General features: G+C 36.6%; 1 protein-coding gene across 1 annotated transcript in view; it reads right to left on the reverse strand.

The window, feature by feature from the left end:
* NCKAP5 (NCK associated protein 5) overlaps positions 1-23,715 on the reverse strand; it is a 1,079,978-nt gene that overhangs the window by 1,055,139 nt on the left and 1,124 nt on the right.

The following is a 23,715-nucleotide window of genomic DNA, read 5'->3' on the forward strand; positions in this document are numbered from 1 at the left end:
AACTAAATTTGTCTCATACCAGTTAGTATGCTCGCTCTTCTGTCTCCTGAAACTATCTCAGCCTGAATAGTAGTAGTCCCTTAAACAGGTTTGTGCCATATATATATAAAACACAACTCAATTTTTTAAGTTCATCCTACTTCCCTTTGTCAGTCTATCCCTTCTCACTTTCCCCCTTTATCTTTCTCTCAACCTCTATCAAAAGTAAAGAAAAATAAAAACTGGCCACTGGAAATGGTAGAACTATGCAAGCACTGAACCCTAGCAATGACCACAGTGGCATTAATTAATCAGCTAATTAATTTCATAAACAGAGTGTTAATAGTTTCTTTTGTGGGGTGGTAAAAATGTGCTAAAAATCATACAGCAATCATGGTTGCACAAGTACATGAGTACACCAAGAATCACTGAATAACAGAATGTTAATAACTGGTGGGGATAGATAGCATCATGCTTATGCAAAGAGATTCTTATGCCTAAAGTTCTGAAGCTCCAGGTTCAATTCCCTGCATCATTATAATCCAGAGCTAAGTAGTGACCTGGTAAAAAAAATTAAAGTATTAATATTACAAATAAAATTAAATAAGACTATATATATGTATATATATACATACATACATATATATATATATATATATATATATATATATATATATAGTAAGTGCTCCAAATATGGTATGAAGGTGCTTCTAGCTGAATTAGTACAAAGAATTCTTCTTTCCCAAAGCCACTGGACTGATATATTCTTTTATACTAATTCTTATATTTTCCACAGAAACTTTAGGTTGAGTTCATGTGTTTCACCTGTCATCATTACCTCCAAAGGCCCAAACGATTGTCTCTTGGTTTTTACTCCTTTAGTCAAATGCACCTTAAAAGTTGCTGAGAAAATGCACACCACCACCACCACCCCTTGTATTAATTGGATTCTGATTTTCTTATGACCTAACCTCTCAGTATTTTTATTATTCACTTAAACATAATAAATTGGCCACAAGAATTGCAAAGACTTTATAAAGAATCATTAGTAAAAAACAATATAGTAGAAAACAGGACATACTGATGTGTTATAAATTAGCCCCATGACAGAAATATCTCCAAATTTAAGATACCTCCCAATGATGTATCTAAATGTTGTGTGTGTGTGTGTGTGTGTGTGTGTGTGTGTGTACACTTTACTTTTCTTGTAATACTTATGTAGAATTAGAACATGTGTCTGCAAATACCTGGTCATGAAAATAAATGTTTCTTTTAAGTGGTCAAATGCTTAATCAGTTTTTCAGATTTAAAATAGTGAGTTGTGCCACTGTTCATACATATTTGCAACTTTCCTTGGCACCTTCTAGATTCTCCAGAGACAAAGAAAACCCGAATGATTAATATCACCAAACCACCACCCATACATTTACAGTCTTGCAAAGAAAAAATCTAGTCTAGACAATAATTAAAGTAAGAAATGTAACTTAATTAAAGCACATCTTTCTTCCCAAGCCCTGAGGGTCATTCCTCAGTGCTCACTAGTAGTATTTATATAGAGAATGTTCTAGGGGTAAACTTGGGAATGCCCTCTTAGATTCTTCCCTTCAATCTCAAAGAAAATGTAAGAAAAACCCAGAGCAGGGCTAGATGACTTAAATAAAGATGGGAAAACCTCTTTACATTCAATGGCCATTTGGATATTTATAACATAATTGCAATTTATGCAAAATAATTAACCTAAACATTAAAACTTCATGTTGTTATAAAAAAAACCTTGGGTTGACTTGACTAAGCCAGACCACATAATTTCATGAGCCATATTGGACTAGAGGGATGGATGTTCCCCAGCCCTAGCTAAGATGGGTCAGAAGACGAAAGCAGGATATTTTCCTAAGTGTCTAAGAGCAAATACTGAGAATCAAAATGAAGCAATTGAATTACCAGCGAAACAGAAACTGAATTTGATCATTTATGTGTCAAAATATGTCTCATAAATCACAAACCACAAACTTAAAGTTCTTTCATATTAAAAGGTTCCTAAATCAATATTAATATTTAAAATAGTTATATGCTAAGCAGGGAAAACATTTTTAAAAAACTGTGATCTGTCAACAGATCCAAAAACGGGAAGAAGAGAAGAGGAAAATATTGGGGTCCCAATACCCTTGAGTTTGGAAATGGCAACTTTGTGGTGGGTGAGGTACGCTAGCACCTGGGCACTCCTCAAAACATAATTATCCAGGGAACAGGATTCTGAAGATGGCGGACTGAGAAGCTGCTAGCAGCGTGTGCTCTGATCACATCTGGAAAGGGTAGGATTTTCTGCCTTTAGCAGGCCAGTCAATAATTATAGTCACCAGAGAGGTGACTATAATTTAATTTGGGTTAAGAATTAGAGTAAAGGTGGCACGGACTAGCGGGGCTCCAGACTTCCCAGGGGGCGCCGGGCAAGGCCCTCCGCCCGGGAAGGCGGCTCCTCCGCTGGTTGCAGAGCGCTGCTGGGCAGCCAGCAGAGGATCTGGAGGGAGCACTGTAGCTCGGGGGCTTTCTCTTGGGAGTCTCCAGGGACCACCGCGACCCTGAGGGCGGATCCAAAGACTTCTTAAGTATAGCTCTCATTGGATCAAAGGACTTGGAGCTAGTTTTCATTTTCGAGAAATCCTTTAAAAAAGTCTGGAGGGAGGCAGTTTCCCGGAAGATGGCGGACCGAGAAGCTGCTAGCCGCTGAGCTCCAAACACATCTCCTGGAAACAGTAGGATTTTCTGCCTTTAGCAAGCCAGCCAATAAGGTGTCATAGCGGTGACAAGGAGATGACTATAACTTAATTTGGGTTAAGAATTAGAGTAGGGGGAAAACTTCTTTTTTCTTCCTTTTAATTTTCAAGCATACCGCCTCCCCCCCGCCCCCGCCATAAGCAGTCCCCTGGGGACCAGCTCCTAGCAGGATACCCCACACCACCAAACAGGGTGCTTTTTTGAATTCACTGATACACATTTGGGAAGTTCCTTGCACTGCTCTTTAATTACAACTCTTTTTCTTATCTTATCCCTTTTCTCTCTCTCTCTCTTTTTTTTTTTAATCTTGTCATACACTTCTTCCTTATTCTCTGCCTTTCTGAATTTGTGAATTACTTTGGGGAAGAAATCTGACTTAGAGCGGACTCTCTATGTGTGTATCTCTGCTCTAGTTCCCTTTCCCCTCTTGTTACCACTAGAATATACGGTGGATAGTAGATTTGCATAACTGTCTATTCTTGCTATCCTCTCTTTCTTTTCTCTTTCTTCACTGGACTATTTTTTCACGGACTGCAGAAATTGTTTGGCTAACTGGTAACGATTAAACTACTTCAATACTTACTTCAGTTGCTACTGTAATTCTGGAGGTTGGTGAGTGCAATTGTCATAAAGGTATTTAGTACAGTGTTACTTGTACTCAAGACACAACAACTGAGGAACAACAGAGCATAAAAAAAGAGAGAAACACATAAATAAAAAAATGGGTAGATCAAAAACAAATAAAACTGCTACTCCAATGAATGAAGACAAGAGCCCAGAAGAAATTATAAATCAGCCAGAAGTAACCATAGATAAGTATGCAAGCAATAATGAACTTATTAATCACAGAAATGAAAACAACATTGGAGGAAAGGAATGGCAGTATTAGGGAAACAACAGTTGAGACCCCCAAGGAAAATACTGATTATCTTGAGGCAATTAGAGAACTGAAAGCTGAAAAAGCTGTAATGAAGAAAGAAGCTGAGGCAAGGGAAAGCAGACTAACAGAAGCAGAAAACAGAATTAGTCAGACAGAGGATGAGTTAGAGAAAACAAAGAAAGAAGTGAAAGAGCTTAAAAAGAGATTTAGAGACACTGAAAACAACAACAGAGACATATGGGATGATCTCAAAAGAAGTAACATTCGTATAATTGGCCTGCCAGAGGAAGAAAGAGAGGAAGGGGAAGCAAACATTCTAGAGGAAATAATACAAGAAAACTTCCCAGACCTGAATAACAGAAAGGATATCAAGGTTCAAGAGGCCCAGAGAGTACCAAACAGAATCAACCCAGACCTGAAGACACCAAGACACATCATATTCACAATGAGAAGAAGTAAGGATAAAGAAAGGATCCTAAAGGCTGCAAGAGAGAAACAAAAAGTGACATACAAGGGAAAACCCATCAGATTATCTGCAGACTTCTCCACTCAAAGTCTAAAAGCCAGAAAGGAGTGGCAAGATATCTATCGAGCCCTGAATGAAAAAGGGTTTCAACCAAGGATAATATATCCTGCTAGACTTTCATTCAGACTAGATGGAGGGATCAAAACCTTCTTAGATAAACAACAGTTAAAGGAGGCAACCATCACCAAGCCGGCCCTGAAAGAGGTACTAAAAGACCTCTTATAAACAAGAACATCACTATAATACTTGCAATATATCAGAGCAAACAAATTTTTTTAGAACAATGGCACTACAATACATTAAATCCATAATATCAATAAATGTCAATGGCTTAAACTCACCCATAAAAAGGCACAGGGTGGGGGGATGGATCAGAAAACATAACCCAACCATATGCTGCTTGCAAGAATCCCATCTGCCACAACAAGATAAACACAGACTTAAAGTGAAAGGATGGAAAACTATCATACAGGCTAATAGACCACAAAAAAGGGAAGGAACAGCCATTCTCATATCAGATACGATAGATTTTAAATTAAATAAAGTAATAAAAGATAGGCAAGGACATCACATAATGATTAGAGGATCAATCAGCCAAGAAGACTTGACAATTATTAACATCTATGCACCCAACGAGGGACCATTTAAATACATTAAGCATCTACTGAAAGCATTTCAAAAATACATCAATAGTAATACAATAATAGTGGGAGACTTCAATACCCTACTCTCACACTTAGACAGATCAACAAAGCAGAGAACCAATAAAGATACAAGAGAATTGAATGAAGAGATCGACACACTAGACCTCTTGGACATTTTCAGACTCCTCCACCCCAAAAAACTGGAATACACCTTCTTTTCAAATCCACATAACACATACTCAAGGATAGACCACATGTTAGGCCACAAAGACAGCATCAATAAATTCAAGAGCATTGAAATCATCCCAAGTATCTTCTCAGACCACAGTGGAGTAAAACTAACATTTAACAACAAACGGAAAATTATTAAAAGACACAGAATTTGGAAACTAAACAACATGCTCCTTAAGAACCACTAGGTCAGAGACTCACTCAAACAGGAAATTCAAATGTTCCTAATGAAAATGAAGACACAACTAATGAAAATGAAGACACAACCTATCAAAATATTTGGGACAAAGCTAAAGCAGTACTGAGAGGGAAATTTATAGCCATACAATCACATATTAAACAACAAGAAGAAGCTCAAATGAACGACCTTACTGCACACCTCAAGGACTTAGAGGAAGAGGAACAAAGGAACCCTAAAGCAACCAGAAGGACAGAAATCACTAAAGTTCGAGCAGAAATAAACAACATCGAAAATAAAAGAACCATACAAAAGATCAATGAAGCCAAATGTTGGTTCTTTGAAAGATTAAACAAAATTGACAAACCCCTAGCCAGACTCACCAAACAAAAAAAAAAAAAGAAGACTCAAATTAATAGAATTGTAAACGATGGAGGAGATATCACAACTGACACCACAGAAATCCAGAGAATCCTGCGAAACTTCTATAAAGAACTATTTGCCATCAAGCTAGAGAATCTGGAAGAAATGGAACAATTCCTAGAAACCTATGCACTTCCAAAACTGAACCAAGAAGAACTACAAAATCTAAATGCACCAATCACAGACAAAGAAATTGAAACCATTATTAAGAATCTCCCCAACAACAAAAGTCCTGGACCAGATGGCTTCACAAATGAATTCTACAACTTTCAGGAAACAGTTAATACCCATACTTATTAAGCTATTCCATAAGATTGAAGAAATAGGAATACTCCCTTCCACCTTTTATGAAGCCAACATCACCCTGATACCAAAAGCTGATAGGGACAGAACAAAAAAGGAAAACTACAGACCAATATCTCTGATGAACATAGATGTCAAAATATTAAACAAGATCTTGGCCAACCGGATACAGCAACACATCAAAAAGATTGTTCATCATGACCAAGTGGGATTCATCCCAGGAATGCAAGGCTGGTTCAACATCCGTTAAGTCAATCAATGTCATTCACCACATCAATAAAAGCAAAGCCAAAAACCACATGATTATCTCAATACATGCAGAGAAAGCCTTTGACAAAATCCAACACCCATTCGTGCTCAAAACTCTACAAAAAATGGGAATAGATGGGAAATTCCTCAAGATAGTGGAGTCTATATATAGCAAACCTACAGCCAACATCATACTCAATGGACAGAAGTTGAAAGCATTCCCCCTCAGATCAGGGACTAGACAGGGATGACCACTGTCACCGTTACTCTTCAACATAGTATTGGAAGTTCTTGCCATAGCAATCAGGCAAGAGAAAGAAATCAAAGGAATACAGATTGGAATGGAAGAAGTCAAGCTCTCACTATTTGCAGATGATATGATAGTATACATAGAAAGACCTAAAGAATCCAGTAGAAAATTACTGGAAGTTATTAGGCAATATAGCAAGGTATCAGGCTACAAAATCAATGTACAAAAATCAGTGGCATTTCTTTATGCAAACACTAAATCTGAAGAAGAAGAAATCCAGAAAACACTTCCATTTACTGTTTCAGCAAAATCAATCAAATACCTAGGAATAAAGTTGACCAAAGAAGTGAAAGACTTGTATGCTGAAAACTATGAGTCGCTACTCAAGGAAATAGAAAGTGATACCAAGAAATGGAAAGATATCCCATGCTCATGTATTGGAAGAATAAATATCATCAAAATGAATATTCTCCCCAGAGCAATATACAAATTTAATGCAATACTCATCAAAGTTCCACCAAGCTTCTTTAAGAGAATAGAACAAACACTACAATCATTTATCTGGAACCTGAAAACACCTAGAATTGCCAAAACCATCTTAAGGAAAAGAAACAGAAATGGAGGCATCACACTCCCAGACCTTAAACTATATTATAAAGCCATCATCATCAAAACAGCATGGTACTGGAACAAAAATAGGCACACAGACCAGTGGAACAGAATTGAAAGCCCAGAAGTAAATCCCAACACCTATGGGCATCTAATCTTTGATAAGGGGGCCCAAAGGATTAAATGGAAAAAGGAGGCTCTCTTCAATAAATGGTGCTGGGAAAACTGGGTTGAAACATGCAGAAGAAAGAAATTGAACCACTTTATCTCACCAGAAACAAAAATCAACTCCAAATGGATCAAAGACCTAGATGTCAGACCAGAAACAATCAAATACTTAGAGGAAAACATTGGTAAAACACTTTCCCACCTACACCTCAAGGACATCTTTGATGAATCTAACCCAATTGCAAGGAAGACTAAAGCAGAAACAAACCAATGGGACTACATCAAATTGAAAAGCTTCTGCACATCCAAAGAAACTATTAAACAAACAGAGAGACCCCTCACAGAATGGGAGAAGATCTTCACATGCCAGACATCAGACAAGAAACTAATCTCCAAAATATATAAAGAGCTCAGCAAACTTAGCACCAAAAAAGCAAATGACCCCATCCAAAAATGGGCAGAGGATATGAACAAAACATTCACCTCAGAGGAGATCCAAAAGGCTAACAAACATATGAAAAACTGCTCTAGGTCACTGATTGTCAGAGAAATGCAAATTAAGACAACACTAAGATATCACCTCACTCCTGTAAGAATGGCATACATCAAAAAGGACAGCAGCAACAAATGCTGGAGAGGATGTGGGGACAGAGGAACTCTTTTACATTGCTGGTGGGAATGTAAATTGGTACAGCCTCTGTGGAGAGCAGTCTGGGAAACTCTCACAAGGCTAGACATGGACCTTCCATATGATCCAGTAATTCCTCTCCTGGGGTTGTACCCCAAGGACTCCATAACACTCAACCAAAAAGAGGTGTGTACTCCTACGTTCATAGCAGCACAATTCATAATAGCTAAAACCTGGAAGCAACCCAGGTGCCCAACAACAGATGAGTGGCTGAGAAAGCTGTGGTATATATACACAATGGAATACTATGCAGCTATGAAAAACAATGAGCCTACCTTCTCTGACCCATCTTGGACAGAACTAGAAGGAATTATGTTAAGTGAACTAAGTCAGAAAGGTTAAGATGAGTATGGGATGATCCCACTCATCAACAGAAGCTGACTAAGAAGATCTGAAAGGGAAACTAAAAGCAGGACCTGAGCAAATTGTAAGTAGGACACCAAAGTAAAAACCCAGTGGTGACGGGTAGACATGCAGCTTCCTGGGCCAGTGGGGGTGAGATTGGGCGGGAGGGATGGTTCACAATCCTTTGGTGGTGGGAATGGTGGTTATGTACACTCCTAGCAAAATGTAGACATATAAATCAGTAGTTAATTAATATGAGAGGGGGAAAATCAATTGTATGTCTCAAAGTTTCTCAAAACACAAACTGAATCCTTTTAATATATAGGCTGTGTATTTGATATGTGGACTCTCTCGAAAGCCTAGACCAAGTAGATTAGAAGCATCCAATAGCACAGTTATATACAAGATATTGGATACTGTACAGCAAATCATAACAAAAGGACTTTTCAAAGTTAACCCAATTACCAAATAATGTGATGATAACATTAACTATCCATTGTCTTTTGGAACCCTAAGACAGCAGGAACCTCACATCTCCACTATAGAGTCCCTACTTCCCCCAGTCCTGGAACCCTTGGATAGGGCCCACTTTCCTGTATGCCTCTCCCAATCCAAACCAAATAATATTGCATCCGCCGATCACAACCTAACCAACACATCGATTGCCACCTCAACATGCTTCACTTCAGACTGTGTCCAGAGACTTCACGTGTGGAATGACAACCCTTCAACTTCATTACTCGGGTGAGACCTTTCCTTTTATAGTACACTCTAATTTCATCTCAGGTAGTTCACTTTTTAACAAAGTCCCATAACCTAGATATACACCAGTTTCTGTGAGAGAGAGCTTATGCGCACACGTATCCATAAACTACTGCAAAATATATACCTGAAAGCAGTAGTACACTAGAGTTTGCAGTGAGTACCTCCCTAACACTTCCTCTCCACTATTCCAAGCTTGGGATCCATGACTGCTCAACAAATTGTTTGGCTTTGTATGTTAACTCTCTTTTCAATCACCAGGTTCCAGATGCTACCAGGATGCTGGCCAGGCTTCCCTAGATTGAAGACCCCACCAATGTGTCCAGGAGCTCAGCTTCCCCAGAGACACACCTTACTAGGGAAAGAGAGAGGCAGACTGGGAGTATGGACCGACCAGTCAACGCCCATGTTCAGTGGGGAAGCAATTACAGAAGCCAGACCTTCTACCTTCTGCAACCCTCAATGACCCTGGGTCCATGCTCCCAGAGGGCTAGAGAATGGGAAAGCTATCATGGGAGGGGGTGGGTTATGGAGATTGGGTGGTGGGAATTGTGTGGAGTTGTACCCCTCCTACCTTATGTTTTTGTTCATTAATCCTTTCTTAAATAGAAAATTTAAAAAAAATATCCAGGGAACAGAGCATGCAGCCATGTTTCTGAATGTATAATGACCAACTCCAAGGCACATCATTGTCAAACTGTCAAAACTCAGTGATAAGGGAAAATACTATAGGTTGCTAAGGAAAGAAGTGACATACAAATGTAGAGCTACTAGGCTTTCATCAAACATCTCTCCACAAACCACAGAGGCAGGATGGAATGAAATAACAAAAATTAGAACATAAATGAACAACATTGAAGACAAAAGGACCTTACAAAAGATAAATAAATCTAAATTGGATAAATTTTAAAAACATTATTGCTCAATTAGAGAAAAATACAAAAGACTACATTTCATATTATTTCATTTATGTGAAATTTTCAGAATAGGTAAATATATAAAGACAGAACATAGGGGCCAGGTGGTGGCACACCTCGTTAAGCACACACACTAGTGTGCAAGGACCCAGGTTCAAGCCCCTGGTCCCCATCTGTAGGAGGAAAGCCCCAAAGTGGTGAAGCAGGGCTGCAGGTGTCTCCCTGTATCTCTTCTCTGTTACCTTCCCCATCCTTCTCAATTTCTGTCTCTATCCAATATATAAATTTAAAAAAAAATTTTTTAAAAGACAGAAAGTAGATTGATGGTTTCTAGGGACTACATAAATATGAAATTAGGGTGTGACTTGTAATTGGTATGGAATTTCTTTTTGGACTAATACTAGGGAATTAGAATAGAGGTGGTGACTGCAAAAATCTGCATATATACTAGGAACTAATGAGTTGTGCTCTTTGAAAAGGTGAATTCCATTGTATCTCAATAAATCTGTTATTAACAGAATGCCAGGGAAGAACCCAGAGTAATTATATAGCACACTTTACTAAGTTTTGACCCTGAGACAAGAGTGAAAATTGAAGTCCACATGTAATATGCCAAATATTCTAAGTTTGTAAATCAAGCAAATACAATCTTTGACAATATTTTCTCTTATTTTGGAAATATATCTTTGTTTAGGAACAACTTTGTACCTCTTGTTTTAGGACATTAGCAAGGGCTTTAAGAGCAGTGATATGTTTTTATTTCTGAAATAAGTTGTTAGTGTTCCTGTCAAGATATGATTAGGAGGTAATATGAGAATTACTGTTATTAAGCTGATGATGTTCCTATCACTGATTCCATAATATTAGTTCAAAAAGAAATGTCATAATAATTATAAATAATACCCCAATTTCACTTTTATGTAGCCCCTAGAAATTGTCAATATACTTTCTGTCTCTATAGATTTACCTATTGTGAATATTTCACATAAATAAATTAATATAACATTAAATGTGGTCTTTTATGTTTTATAGACTTTAATTGAGCAATAATGTTTTTAAAATTCATCCAGTTTAGCATTGTTTATCTTTTGTATAGTCCTTTTGTATTCAATGTTGTTAATTTCTGCTCTAATTTTTGTTACTTCACTCCATCTGTTTGCTTTGGATTTCTACTGTTCTTTTTTTTTTTTAACTCTTTCAGGTACAAAGTCAGGTTACTTGTGTGTTTTCTTGTATCTTGATGTGTTCCTGTATGGCTATAAATTTGGTACTGCTTTAGGAGTGTCCAAAATAGTTTGATAGATTGTGTCTTTATTTTCACTTGTTTCCAGGAACATTTTAATTTCACCCAATAATTGTTAATAGTGTACTGTTCAGCTTCCATATTTGGGGATTCTCTCTAGCATTATGTTTGCCACTGAATGTTATTTCAACTCCATGGTGTAGATCAAATCCAACAGCAAAGAAAGCAAAAGCAAAAATAAATCAATGGGGATACATCAAACTGAAAAACTTCCAAATAGCAAAGAATATCACAACTCAAAGAGAAAGACACCCAGAATGCATGGGAGAAGATCTTTAAGCAATACTCATCAGACAAAGGACTAATAACCAAATATAATAAAGGGTTCAGCAAATATAGCACCAAAAAGAAAGCAACTCCACTAGGAAGCAGGTTGAAGATATGGGCAGAAATTTCACTAAGGAAGAGCCAGAAGGCCAACAGATCTATGATGAAGTTCTCAAAATCACTCATCAGAGAAATGCAAGTAAAGACAACAGTGAGATAACACTTTACACTTGTGAGAATGTCATACATCAGAAAGGACAGAAATGAAAAATGTTGGAGGGGATGTGATGAAAAAGGGATACTTCTTCACTGCTAGTTGGAGTGCAAAATCGTCCAACCATTGTGGAAAGCTGTCTGGAAATTAATCAGGACACTAGAAATGGACCTATAAAATGATCCACTGATGTTGAAGTAGTGCTGTGATCTCTCTCCTCTGTCTCTACCTAGCTAAAAAAAATGAATGAAAATTTGTCAGAGCAGTGAAATTTTGCATGTAGAAGACTCTGGCACAGCACAGAAAAAGGTTCTAAGTTTTAAATCTCATATTTAGATTAGTTACTCATGCTATCATAAAAGACTGAATTAAAGGCCAGATAGGAGTCTTTTATATGTGGGCATCAATCTGCCCCAGAATCATTTGCTGAAAAGATTAATTTTCCTCTCCAATGACTCACCTTGGTACCTTGTCAAAAATTAAATGATCATAAATTAAAGAATTATTTTAAGCTTCCAATTGTATCCCATTAACTTTATAAAAAACATAATTAATACAAGATTGTTTTGGCAATTCTGAGTTGTCTACAGTTTCCATAGAAATATCAGTATTATTTTGTTAGATTCTTTTTAAAAACAAAGAGCTTAATTTTTAAAAAATATTTTGGGGGGATTAATGTTCTACAGTTACCAGTAAATACAACAGTTTGTACATGTATAACATTTCTCAGTTTTCCACATAAATACAACTCCCACTAGGTCCTCTGTCATCCTTTTCCAAGACCTGTACTCTCTTCCCCACCCACCCCAGAGTCTCTTACTTCGGTGCAATACACCAACTCCAGTCCAGGGCAAACAGCTTAAAAGTTGATGATAGTCTTTACTCTCTAGATAAATTTGACAGTGGTTACTGCCATAGGTAATACATCTTCTAATACATGTGCACTGAATATATTTTCATTTATTATTGTCTTAATTATACTCAGATATAATTAATCATTTTAGAATATAACATGTTTTGTTAAATTTATTTTATTCTTATGCTGGCAAACGCTAGAAGAAGAAGAATAATTCTTATGCTATTGTAAATTCAATAGTTTTTCCTCATCTCAGTTTCAAGTTATTGACTTTTATTGTTACACATACAACTGAATTGTGTAAATTGATCTTAACATCCTGTTACTTTGCTGACTTAGGTCTATTTTTATGTATTCTTTAGAATTTTCTACAAATAAATCATATCAGCAAATCAAGCTTTGGGTCTTTGTTCTAATCTGGGTTCCCTATAGTTTTCTCATCTAATTGCTCTTAAACCTAGGCACAACTATAACTTGTATATACAGTAAACAGACATCTTGCTCCTTCTTTTAAGGGAAAGGTCTTTCATATTCAGCATATTCAATTTTAGCTTTTTGTATGACATTTTCAGGTTTAAGCAGTTCACTTCTATTATAGTTTATTGGGAAAGTTTCTATTATAAAAAGGTCTTAACTACTGTTATGTATTTTATGCATATACTGAGATGATAATATTTTCTTATTTTCTTCTTTTATTCTAATAATATCATTGCACTGATTTCTTTTTATGTGTATATTAAATCTTGTATCCCTAGGACACATTTTACTTAGTCATTCTGTATAATCCTTGTCATATGTTTTTGGATTTGGTTTGCTAAGGATTATAGTGTCTATATTTATAAGTCTTAATGGTCTACAGCTTTTGTTTTTATTCTTTTGTCTGGTTTTGGCATCAATAAACTAGCCTCACAGAATGGGTTAAGAAGTATTTTCCATTTATTGTCTAGAGTGTTTATGGAAGATGAGTTCTAGTCCTTCTTTTAATGTTTGATACAATTAACCAGATATTTAGGTAGCTTAGATATTTCTTTGTAAATTTGTTGGTTACTCATTTAGACTTTTAATATATCTATTCAGATGTAGCATCTGTTTTAAATAAAAATGTTTTATGCTTAAGATTCTGATTATTTCTTTAAATCACCAATATGACAAACTGTATTTTATAACAAAGAATTGGTCTGATCTCAATTATCTAATATAACCTATTTGAATTAATAATCTAATTTTTTTCACTTGTATACACAATCATTACTTCTTTTTTTTTCTTTTTCAGGTTTTTATTATTTGTCAGAGGCTTGCCAACAACATCACTTAAAAAGGAAAAAAAATATTGTGAAGTTTTTGTTAAGTTTTCCAGGAAGAGATAAATATTATAAGCTTATTAAATTTTTTGTGATGTGTCTTGGATTCCTTTTAGTTACCTAATGTTCTCATTCTAGAGTTTGACTTTTTTTAAATTTCTTAACTGGGGAATTAATGTTTTACATTCAACAGTAAATACAATAGTTTGTACATGCATAACATTTCCCAGTTTTCCATATAACAGTACAACCCCCCGCTAGGTCTTCTGTCATCCTTCTTGGATCTGTATTCTCCTCACCCACCCCACCCCCAGAGTGTTTTACTTTTGTGAAATACACCAATCCTAGTTCAGGTTCTACTTGTGTTTTCTTTTCTAATCTTGTTTTCAACTTCTGCCTGAGAGTGAGATCATCCATATTCATCCTGTTTCTGACTTATTTAGCTTAACATGAATTTTTCAAGGTCCATCCAAGATCAGCTGAAAACAGTGAAGTCACCATTTTTTAATAGCTGAGTAGTATTCCATTGTATATATATATATACCACAACTTGCTCAGCCACTCATCTGTTGTTGGACACCTGGGTTGCTCCTAGGTTTTGGCTACTACAAATTGTGCTGCCAAGAATATATGTGTACACAGATCTTTTTGGATGGGTGTGTTGGGTTCCTTAGGATATATCCCCAGTAGAGGAATTGCAGAATCATAGAGTAGGTCCATTTCTAGCCTTCTGAGAGTTCTCCAGACTTTTATCCACAGAAGTTGGATCAATTTACCTTCCCACCAGCAGTGTAGGAGGGTTCCTTTCACCCCACAATTTGCTGTTGTTGCCTTTTCTTATGTATGACATTCTCACGGGAGTGAAGTGGTATCTCATTGTTGTCCTTATTTGCGTTTCTCTGATAATCAGAGATTTGGAGCATTTTTTTCATCTGTTTCTAAGCATTTTGGATCTCTTCTGTGGTGAATATTCTCTCTATGTCCTCCCCCCTTTTTTGGATGGGGTTATTTGTTTTCTGGATGGGGTTATTTGTTGAGTTTCACAAGCTCTTTATATATTCTGGTTATTAGCCTCTTGTCTGATGTATGGCATGTAAAGATCTTCTAGCCTTCTGTGAGGGGGTCTCTTGGTTTGGATAGTAGTTTTGTTAGCTGTGCAGAAGCTTTTTAATTTGATGTAGTCCCATAGGTTTATGCTTGCCTTAGTCTTCATTGTAATTAGATTCGTTTCATTGAAGATGTCTTTAAAATTTATGTGGAAAAGAGTTCTGCCAATATTTTCCTCTAAGTATCTGATAGTTTCTGATCTAAAGTCCTTAATCCACTTGGAATTTACTTTTGTATTCGGTGAAATATAGTGGGTCAGTTTCATTCTCCTGCATGTTTCAACCCATTTTTTCCAACAGCATTTGTTGAAGAGACTCTTTTTTTCCCCATTTAATAGTCTGGGCACCTTTGACAAAGATGAGATGTTCACAGATGTGGGGTCTAACTTCTGGACTCTCAATTCTATTCCACTGGTCAGTATGTCTATTCGTGTTCCAGTACCAAGCAGTTTTGATGACAATGGCCCTATAATACAATTTGAGATCTGGAAGAGTGATACTTCTGGTTCTGTTCTTTCTTCTCAAGATTGTTTTGGCAATTCTAGGTCTTTTCTGGTTCCAGATAAACATTTGTAGCACTTGTTCTATTCTCCAAAAAAATTGTGGTTGGGATCTTGATGGGGATAGCATTAAATTTGTATATGGCTCAGGGTAGTATATTCATTTTGATGATGTTAATTCTTCCAAACCATGAACATGGAATCTCTTTCCACTTCTTTGTGTTTTTTTCAATTTCCTTGAGTAGTGACTCATGATTTTCAGTATACAAGTCTTTCACTTCTTCAGTTAGGTTTAGTACTAGATATTTTATTGGTTTTGTTGCTATAATAAAAGGAACTGATTTCTGGATTTCAACTTCTTCTAACTTAGTATTTGCATGGAGGAATGCCACTGACTTTTGAATGTTAATTTTGTAGCCTGACACCTTACTGTATTGCCTGATAAATTCCAATAGCTTCTTGCTGGATTCCTTAGGTTTTTCTATGAATACTCTCATGTCATCTGCAAATAAGGAGAGTTTGACTTCTTCTCTTCTAATCTGTATGCCTTTAATTCCTTGCTCCTGCCTGATTGTTATGGCAAGAACTTCCAACACTATGTTGAATAGTAATGGTGATAGTGGGCATCACCATTCTGTTCTGGAGCTATACTAGTTCTCTGTACATTTTTAATTTTTATAAGTGATTTAATATATATTTACAAAATTATGAGATACCAGGGGAATAATTCCACACTGTTCCTAACCACCATAGTTCTATTAAATTCATTATATATGTTTGGTAACAGCAGATTGTCTGATGTGTTATATGCAAATAACTTCTCCCATTTACTGGGCTACCTTCTTATCCTTGTGTAGTTTGTTTTTGATGTGTAGAAGCATTTTAGTTTCATGTAGTCCCATTGATTTACACTTGTTTTCATTTGTCTTGCCCATGGGGTTAAGTCTCCAAATACATCTTTGACTTGAAGATCTTGCAGAGTTTCACCAGTGTTTCCTTTTATACATTTTTTGAGTTTCTGCACAGATATTCAGGCTTTTTTATTTGATTTTTAATATTGATTTATTTATTACTTTTTTGCCCTTGTTTTATTGTGTAGTTATTGTTGTTGTTGGATAGGACAGAGAGAAATGGAGAGAAGAGGGGACGACAGAGAGGGGGAGAGAAAGATAAGACACCTACGGACCTGCTTTACCGCCTGTGAAGCAACTCCCCTGCAGGTGGCGAGCTGGGGGCTCGAACAGGGATCCTTACATTGATCATTGCACTTTGTGCCACATGTGCTTAACCCGCTGTGCTACCGCCTGACTCCCTTGATTTGATTTTGATGTGTGGTGGTCTAGTTTAATTTTTCTAGTGTGGGGGTCCAATTTTCCCAGCAATATTTGTTGAAGACACCCTTCTTTGTAACACTGAATCATTCTGGTCCATTTGTCCTATGTTATGTGGCTGTATGTGTGCGGGTTATTTCTTGGCTCTCAACTATCTTCAATTTATTCAAGTGTTCACCTTTATTTTAATACAATACTATTTTTTTGATTACTATCACTCTGTAGTGTAAACTTAAGTTGGGGAGCATGGTATCTCTATTTTTTACCTTTTTTCTTATAAATTATTGGGTTGGAATACGTTTTCCTGCCTGTCACTTAGAGCTTCTATTTATATTTCTTTAAGATGTGTATTTCCTGGAGACAGAACAGATAGATATTGCTTTTTAATCCATTAACTCACTCTAAATCTTCTGACTGATGATTTTAAGCGATGCACATTTACGATGATCATTAACAAATGCAGGTTGACTATCGTCATTCTATTTCAGAGAAGTACTTCACTTTTCACACATCTTTCCTCTCCAACAGTTTTAAATTCATTAAGTGTGTAGCGGTTGTGTTTTCTAGTACAGATATTCTCATCTCCACCTAATTAGTCTACTTCTAAGTATGCCACCTGAGCCTGAACTGCACTCAAAGTGTCCTTCACCCCCTTTATCTCTGTTTGGAAATTTGTTTTTTCTGTGTTTTGTACCTCTTCGGTGAGATGATCTCTGAGTTCCTGAACTAGTTTCTATATGTTTACTTTCTTAAATTGCTTTCAGAATTAGTTTTCTCAACTCTATCTCTGTTTTTTGTTTATTGTTGTTGCTGTTTTTCCCCTCCCCCAAATCTGAGAGTGTCTTATAGTTTTTGGCATCTTTGTCCCTGTTCTATTTCTCAACTTCCGCATTTAACACCTGTCGTGCCAGCAGGTAAAGCTGTGTCTACTGTGTTGGGTTTCTGTTTATATATGTGGTGAAGGAGAGGAAATTCAACCATGTGCTGCCAGGATAGTTTAGTGCTGGTGATGTCAATCTCAGGTCTCCTTGCTATTAGCCCATGCACTTTTAGTTTTCCATCAGGTTTTTCCCTTAACCTTAGTGATCCCTGTGGGCAGTTCAATATGCTGATGCTCCTGTTTACAAATTAAGTGCCTCCAAGTCCCTGCTTTTTTTCCTCTCACAATCTGCCAGTATAATAATTTAACAAAATGGTGCCAGTTACCATTAAACTTATTAAGCCAAAGACTCTCTACCTGACCCCTTTTGATCAACTAATATATGTGCTTAAAACTACTTGTGGAAATGTGAGGTTCCTGTTGTCTTAGGGTTCAAGAGGACAATGGATAGTTATTGTTATCATCACATTATTTGGTGATAGGGTTAACTTTGGAAAGTCCCTTTGATAGGGTTTGGGGTATAAAACCCAGCATCTTGTATGTAGTTGAAAAAAAAAACTACTTGTGGGGAGTCGCATGTGGCGCAAAGCGCAAGGACGAGCATAAGGATCCAGATTCAAGCCCCCAGCTCCCCACCTATATGGGAGTCACTTCACAGGCGGTGAAGCAGTTCTGCAGGTGTCTATCTTTCTCTCCCCCTCTCTGTCTTCCCCTCCTTTCTCCATTTCTCTCTGTCCTATCCAACAACAACAACAACATCAATAACCACAACAATATTAAACAATAAGGGCAACAAAAGGGAAAATAAATAAATATAAAAAATTAAGAGAAAAAAAACATTTGTGGCTGTTATTTTAAAAAACCACAGTTGTAAACTGGCAAGTTTTCAGGTAACTTTTGTTGTTGTTGCTTTAACTAATTGATCAGAGGAACAAAGTGGTATTAGCTGCTAATACCTTGCCATACCTCTGAAAGTTGACCAGGATTTATTTTCCTATCCTATTGCTGTTTTTCCCCTCTCCCAAATCTGTGTCTGAAACAATCACAGGACTTTCATTCTTGGCCAGGTTTTTCCTTAAACACTGGTGAGTCCTGTGAGCAGTTCATGATCTTGTTGACCCTGAGTTTATAGGTTAGATACCCATAAATTTTGGGCTTTCCTATCTCTAACATTGTGCTTCACAGTGCACCTATCAAGATGGCACCAGGTGACCCTAAGACAAGCTTACATTTTGAGAATCTATCCCTACCCCCTTTTACATCCACTGATCACATAAGCCTGCATTCACCTGGGGCTTAATGAAAGTTTTTAAGAAATTCCAGCTATAAATTGGCAGGTTTCCAAATTATTTTCATTGCTTTAACTAGCGGATCAGGGGAGCAACATGTGTCTGCTACTACTCCATGGCAATTCCTCTATAAGTTTCCACTATCCAGTCTTTTACTTCATCTTTGAAGAATAATTTTCTAAATATAGAATTCTTGGTTCACAGTCCTTTTCTTTTGGTACTCTGAATATTACCATCCATCTACCTACTGGCTTTCATAATTTCTGTTGAAATTCTTATTCTTACTACTGCTGAGGCACCCTTATATATAATAATGCACCTTTTAGCTTTTTTAAAGATAATGTTTTACATTTTGATGATAAATCTGAATGAAGTACTATGAGTTTCTTTTCCCTGGAATTTATGGGGCTTCCTAAACTATGTATGTTCAAGTTTCTTATCAAATATGAGAGGGCTTGCCATTATTTCTTAAGATATTCTTTCAATTTCCTTGTTTCTTTCTCTTTATCATATTTCCGTTGTATATATACTGACACATTTGATGAGACCTCATAAGTTTTTAAGGCTCTGTAATTTTTTTCATTCCGTTCTTCTTTCAAGTAATTTAACTAACAATTTTTGAGAACTCATTTTATTATATTTTTCAGCTCCAAAATTTTTATTTGGTTTCTTCTTATTACTTCTATGTATTGGCATTCTGTTTGATGAAATACTGCTTTCATATTTCACTTGATACATGATTTTCTTTAGTTCCCTGAACATATTTATGGTCACTGATTTAAAGTCTTCGCCTAGTAAATTCAGTGTACTGACTTCCTCAGCAATAATTTCTACTGAATGACTCTTTTTTAGTCAAATATAGAAACATAATTTTGTGTTTGTTTGCATTAACTCTGGAAATCAGATCTCATCCAATGGTAGTTTATTGTTGCTGTTTACTATTGTTACCGTTTTAGTTGCTATTGGTGTTTGTTAGTGGTTTTCTTGACCACCTTCAAAAATCACGTTTTTGTAATGTGTAACTATCTTAGTTGCCAACTAATATATAGGCAGCTTATTTCTCAATGGTTTCAAGCATCATGATTTTCAGTCTTTCTTGGTTGCTGTTCTTGCTAGAAGTTTGGATTTCTTTTTTTTTGCCTCCAGGGTTATCATTGGGGCTCAGTGGTTGCACTACAAATCCATTGCTCCTGTGGTCATTTTTTTCTCATTTTTTCTTTAAGGACAGGGAGAAATTGAGAGGGAAGGGGAAGATAGAGAGGGACAGAGAAAGACAGACAGCTGCAGACTTGCTTCACTGCTTGTGAAACGACCCCACAGGAAGAAACTGAGAGGGGAGGGGAAGATAGAGAGGGACATAAAAAAAAAACAACAGACAGCTGCAGACCTGCTTCACCACTAGTGAAGTGACCCTCCCCCCGCAGGTGGGGAGCAAGAGGCTCAAACTAGGATCCTTGTGCAGGTCCTTGTTCTTAGTACCATATGCTTTTAACCCAGTGCACAACCACCCAGTCCCCTCATGCAATCTTTTTAGCAAAGGTTCCAATATTCTGTCCCTACCTTTCTGTGTTTCAAAGAGTGTTCATTTTAGTAAATGATATGATGGCAGAGATGTTTTGATCTAAGATTAGAAGTGGAAACATTTGTTTTTTTTCTTTTCTGTTTTAGTTTATTGTATTTATTTATTTATTTTACTTTTATTATATTTATTTAACTATTGAATACAGACAGCCAGAAATCAAGAGGGAGGGAGGAGATAGGAAGAGAGAGAGACCTGCAGCCCTGCTTCACCACTCATGAAGCTTTCCCCTTGCAGGTGGGGACCAGGGACTTGCACCTGGGTCCTTGTGCACTGTAACATGTGTGCTCAACCAGGTGCGCCACCACCTGGCCCCCTTTATTGTATTTATTTATTTATTGAATAGAGACAGCCAGAAATTGAGAAGAAAACAGTGACAGAGAGGGAAAGAGACAGAGAGACACCAGCAGAACTGCTTCACCACTCACAAAATTTTACTCCTGTGTGTGGGGACTGGGGACTTGAACCTGGGAACTGTGCACTGTAATGTGTACTCAACCAGGTGCAGTTACCACCCAGGACCAGCTTCTGCTTTTTATCTTTGTATAGAAACAGATACTTAGAGGTAGGTTTTGTTGTGTTATCTTGAACATTATCTCAGAAGCTATGCCTACTATTTCTATAGAATGTTAAATGTCACCTAAAACCAGAATAAAATTTTATTCCTGATTTCTCATTCGTCATTAAATTCTGCTGGATTAGATTTGGTGTACATATCTAAGAGGACCTTGGCACTTTGTGAATAATTTTCAATGGAAACTGTGATCCAGAGAATACTATCAGATTTTTTTTTATGTATTTTCCTTACTGGTGTCAATTTGCAAACTATTTGTTGAGCACCCATAATGAGATAAATATAAAACTTAAGAGTAAACATTTAGAAATTGTTTGGACAATTTGGAATCTTCACATCTATATTACATTTAATAAAACTACCAGTTACATTAATAACATATTGAAGGGCCAAGTAGTGGTGCACATGGTTGAGCACACACATTAATAAATACAAGGACCCAGGTTCAACCCCCAGCCCCACTTGCAGAGGGAAACTTCATGAACAATGGAGCAGAGCTTCAGGTGTCTCTCTCCTCCTCTCTACCTCCTCTTCCTTCTCAGTTTTTCTCTGTCCTATCAAATAAAGTGAATCTTTAATAAATAAATCATTTTAAGTATGATTGAAATAATAATGATATTAACAATAGAATATAATTCTTAATGACCTATCACCATAGATAATTTGACAATTCTCTTTTTCAAAAAGTATTTTATTTATTTATTAATGAGAGGGATAGGAGGAGAGAAAGAAAGAACCAGACATCACTCTGGTACATGTGCAGCCAGGCATTGAACTCGTGACCTCATAGCTTGACAGTTCAACACTTTATCCACTGTGCCACCTCCCTGACCACAGATAATTTGAAAAATATTATTCTCCATTATCTAATTGCTGTTTCTTTTTTGTCCTATAAAGGACCAGAAAGCAAATGTTTCAGGTTTCATAGAATCTCTAGTGCACCTACTTAATCTTGCTATAGAAGAACAAGCACAGTCATACACAAAGTGTAAACAAACGGTGTGAATGACTTTCAATAAAACTTTATTTAAAATGCATTGTATAAAGACTTTGGCTATGATAGTTTGTCAAAGCCTTTTCTAGGCCACAGAAAGTATACGATAATAATTAGCTCTAAAAGCAAATCAGTTAAATTGAACCACTTTCTCACTCTTGACCTATTAAATGTTAATTGTTAAAGTCTACTGACTCTTAATCAGAAAGGATATTAGAACTCAAGTTAGCTTCAATTCAATGCTTTCCTCAAAGCAACTCTTATAAGTGACATCTTTCATTACTGAATTTTTGGTTAAAGGCAGGGCTCTCTTTTTTATCTACATACCCAAGAATTGATAACACTACTCATCCTGCTAGCCTGATGGGAACTGACCTGGCAGATAAACACAGATTTCTATTGCTCTCCATGTTGTTAATTTACTTCCAGTGCTCAATTTTCAGAGGCATACCCACTATTTGTCTCCTGCACAAAGTTACATTTCTGTCTACATACTTCTATTACTATCAAGGCTTGCTTCTCTGGCATTTTATATACCTAAAATGACTGTTATTGGACAAACAGTCCACCCCATGTATAGTTTTGTTTTTCTCTGGGCTTAGATACTGCCACAGGCAGGAAAGCTTTCTGTGTTACATGTTTCCCTTCATATTGACCCCATTTTATAAGCATGACCCAATACCTACACAGTAGGCTGCCTCATTCTCTTCCCCAACATGGTGCATAGCCATATTACACTTAAGAAGATAAGACTCCCACCATTATAGGTCTCTCACAGAGGGTAAAGAGTTGAAGCAGTTTTTTTTTCCAAAAATACGTTTCATTTAAAATTTCTTTCATCAACACATGACAAATTTAATGAGTAAAACTTTGCTGTTGCAAGTTTCCTTAAAATATCCCTTCTGGGCCTACCACCATTTATCTTGGCAGCAGGTAGTTTGAAGAGTTTTGGAAAGTCTCAGCTTGGCATAGCCTCAGAGCTACTGGCACATTAAAGATTTATAATAAAACACTTTAAACTGAGCTGAGGACACTGAAACGTGATCTTTCACTATGAACTGTGCAAGATTCTGTTTGCAATGAACAAAACTGAAGCCACAAATGGTTTACCGACAAGCTAAGATAGAGAACAATCAGGAATTCTGTGTATCTTTAGTTGGTAAATTGACGATCAATAATCAATATTCTTGCTCAGACACACTTTTAGCATCCTCGAGAATTTAAGAGAACCATCTGAGTATGACCCACAGAGGTAGGTGTTTATCAAACTTGCAGAACCAAAAAGACAGTACAACTACAGCTGCCTTCTTACAATATAAGAAAACACTGATTTAGAATAAGCGCCAAAGTTAGTAGGTTCTGCAATGAAACTCAAGACCAAACGAAACATTTCTAAATATTTTGGATTTGCTTCAGTGTAACAGAATGCTTGTTTCTAACTGAATATTAACTCAAGAGGAAAATAGTTCTTTTTTTTTTTTTGCTTGCAGAATGAACCAGTTAATGTTCAAAATAATAAATACAAGCTGAATAAGCATGTACATTGCAATGATTGGTTCTTAAAAGGAATCAATTCTGTAGCTCCTGGACACAT

This window comes from Erinaceus europaeus, chromosome 18 (assembly GCF_950295315.1).
Source record: "Erinaceus europaeus chromosome 18, mEriEur2.1, whole genome shotgun sequence".
Taxonomy (NCBI): Eukaryota; Metazoa; Chordata; class Mammalia; order Eulipotyphla; family Erinaceidae; genus Erinaceus; species Erinaceus europaeus.